Source organism: Sorghum bicolor, chromosome 9, assembly GCF_000003195.3.
Source record: "Sorghum bicolor cultivar BTx623 chromosome 9, Sorghum_bicolor_NCBIv3, whole genome shotgun sequence".
In the NCBI taxonomy this organism is placed as follows: domain Eukaryota; kingdom Viridiplantae; phylum Streptophyta; class Magnoliopsida; order Poales; family Poaceae; genus Sorghum; species Sorghum bicolor.
Genome location: NC_012878.2, coordinates 3,646,757 through 3,650,445, shown reverse-complemented (window position 1 = coordinate 3,650,445; position 3,689 = coordinate 3,646,757).

Here is a 3,689-nt window from a genome sequence, read left to right as displayed (position 1 = left end):
AGGCTTTGAAGCGAGGGACCGCTTGTGACGGTGAAGCTTGAGAAAGACTTGGCGCCGGTGGACCGAGGCAACGGTGAAGAGCAAGTGAGGTCAAGATCAATGAACTAATACGGTCACGTGATGATATGAAGTGGGTCATATCATTTGGTGATTGGTTGGTGCATGTGTTGCATCAACATTGAAGGAGTTGGAATGGAAAGCGCAAGGCAAAGGTATAACCTAGGGCATTTCCATTTCACCGGTCATAGGAGAGTAGAGAAGTGCTTGACCGGATTTAGGATAGATAACCGTACTATAAAGAGGGGAAATCTTTAATTGCAATGGTTATCTAGTGCCACTAAGTGTGAGTCTCATTTGCATATACCTAGTGCTTAGTGACGTGGTGAGATGCATGAGAAAGTCTATAAAAATGTTTGTGAAATGCTAACACACATGCACATGGTGGTGTACACTTGGTGGTGTTGGCACATTTGCAAAGGAGAAGGTGTTGGAGTTGATTTTGATCAACTTGGAGAAGAGAGAGAGGCTTTTCGGTGTTCTCCGGACATTAGGATGACTTTTAGATTGAAATGCTGCTTTGATCCATTATGATTTGGATTGAGTATCCATATGGATTGTGTAGCCCTCTGAGTAAGCTTTCCAAAATGTCCAAGATCATCGAATTCGGAGTTCGGAGCTAGAAGTTAGCATAGTAACAAGTTTTGAGGTGGTGCTGAGAATGCAGGACCGGAAGTTCCGGTGGTACTTCCGGTGCCTGACCGGAAGATCCGGTCAGCCTGACAGGAAGTTCCGGTTGGGCTGTGAGAGATGCACTCGCGTTTGAGAAAACACTTCCGGTGTTTGACCGGAAGTTCCGGTGGAACATCCGGTGGGTCCGAGTCTCTCACAACGGTCAGATCTGCTAGGCCACAACGATCAGATCTACTTGGACCGAGGCTCCAACGGTCAGATCTGGTCGGACCGGAAGTTCCGGTAGTTCCGGTGACCGGAACTTCCGGTGCTACACTATAAATACCATTGGGAACGCGACCTGAGCAGATGAGGGAGCCATTTTATTCTTCCTACTCTTCTCTCTACCCATTTGGAGCGCAAGGAAGTTAGGGTTCCTCCTCTCCTCTTTCTCTCCCATGGATTTGAGCTAAGATTTCTTGGAGAGATTGAGAGCCCTTTGTGGGTGTGGATGAGAGGTTGAAGATCCACCCTTTCCCCCCTCCTCTCCCTCTCATGCTTGGTGCTATTTTGAGTGAGGGAGTGAGAGCCTAGTGTGTGCATTTGAGTTTTGCATTTGGTGGCACTAGGAAATCTTTATGGTTGGGGATTTCTTGTTACTCTTGGTGATTGCCATCACCTAGACGGTTTGGTGGATTGTGACTCCGTTTGAAGCACGCAAGGAGATTGTGCAGTGCTCCGGAGGAGGATTTGTGAGGGGTACGGTGCTCACCCCACGGGGATCGCGAAGAGCAACTCTAGTTGAGCGAGACGTGAAGAGTGACAAGTGGCCAGCCGGGTCAAGTGCTAGAGCTTGTGGTAAGCACTCCACGTGGGAGAGTGTGACTTGCGGGTCACCACTAGCAAGAGGACCGGCGGCAACCTTGGAGCTTGTCTCAACAGGGACGTAGCTTGGTGGCAACCAAGTGAACCTCGGGAGAAAATCATCGTGTCAACATTATTGTTCCTGTTGGTTTGCAAGTCCCTAACACAAGCTTGTTCTTACATTCATATACTTGTGCTTGTGTAGTTGCTCTTGTAATTAGTTAGCTTGTGTAGCTTGCTAGTTACCTTCTTGCTTGTGTAGCTAGAAGTAGTTCCCTTGCGTGACTAATTTGGTTTGTGTAACCTTGTTAGTCACATTGCTTAGTTTGTATAGCTAAGTAGTTTGCGCTCTCTAATTTGGCATTGGTTGCCTTGTTATTGAGCTTGCTAGTGAGCTTAGGCTTTGTGTGCTTTGCCTCACTAGTTTGTGTAGGAGCTCCCCCGGTTTGCAAAGTACTAGTTGCATAGGTTTGTGTGACCTTGCTCCTAGAATTGATTAGGTGAGCTCTTGCTAAGGTAGCACCTTGCTTGCTTGTTTAGGATCTTTTCAAGGTGCTAGAGAACTTAGATAGAGGGGTGTAGTCTTGGCTAGACCGATAGTTTTAATTCCGCATTTGTTTTGGTTAGCCAGAGCGATAAGTTTTAGAAAGGACTATTCACCCCCCTCTAGTCCGCCATGTCGACCCTTCAAGTGGTATCAGAGCAAGGTCTCTCATTTGTGGTCTTCACCGACCCGAGAGGATGGCGGCTTATGGGCTAGATGTTGAGTGTCCACACTTTTTTAATGGCACACACTTTGCACGGTGGAGAAATTGGATGCAATGCAATTTTAAATTTATTTCTCCTTAAATGTGGTGGATTGTAGATGTGGGCTTTTCTTGTGCAATTGATAAAAAGGTTGCAACTCAAGCGCAAAAGAAATGCCTACATCTCGATTGCCAAGCTATTAACATTTTCTATCAATCTATGGATGATAGCATATTTAGTGAGATCATGAATATGAAGTCCGCCCATGAGATTTGGGTATTTCTCAATGAGAAATATGGAGTGATATCCAAAGAAGATGATGTGCCAAAGGTGGACGCAAATGAGGTTGTTGAGCATGACCACAACATGGTGGTTGTGGAGGATTGCTCCACCTCATGGTCAAGTGATGGTGATAATGATGCTATCACAAGATCACTTGACAAGGACGATGATGACGCCACAAGTGATGCAACCGATGATGCTACTCCATGCACACTTGATGGTGAAGATGATGGCTATGAGAGTGATGCTTCCACAAGCTCATCTACTACATCACCACATTGCTTCATGTCACATGGTGACACTAAGGTATCTATTGGTGGTGTAATTATTGATTGTGATGATCCAAATTTTGAGCTTGTGTGTAGACTCTCAAAAGCTTTAAGAAATGAGTTGGCAAAAACAAGTAAATTGGAAAATGAAAACTCATTTCTAAAGACCGCATGTGAACAATAAAAACATCTACTTTATGTTACTACTTGTTCACATGAGGAGCTAAAATTGGTTCATGAGGAACTTTGTGTTACTCATGATAACTTGGTAAAAGATCATGCTTTTCTCACTAAGAAGATTTCTAATAAAGAAACTAAAACTAGTGAGAGCTCATCATTTGGGTCAAATGATCAATCATATGATATTACTAACCCTTGTGATGTAGGCAAGAAGCATGTATCCACCTCTTGTGATGATCTACTAGCTATGCCATGTTCTTCACAATTAGATACTTGTTCTACTTCTATGTCTTGTGAGACTAACCTTTTGAAGGAGAACAATAAGCTCAATGAACAAGTGAAGAATTTGAGCAACAAGCTAGAGAGGTGCTATAATTCAAAAGTCACCTTTGAGCATATATTGAAGACTCAAAGAATCTTTGGTGACAAATATGGCCTTGGCTTCAAGGAGAAGATGACAAAGGGCAAAAGAAAGCAAGAAAAGAGAAAGCTTTCTCATTTCATGTGCTATCGGTGCCATGAAGTGGGACATCTTGCTAATGGTTTCCCAAACAAAGAGAAGCTCAAGAAGATGAAAGAAGAAGAGAGGCTCAAGCATGTCAAGTGCTTCAAGTGCCGCACTTGGGGTCATCTCACCTCAATGTGCCCAACCAAGCAATTGGTGAAGCAACAAGAAGA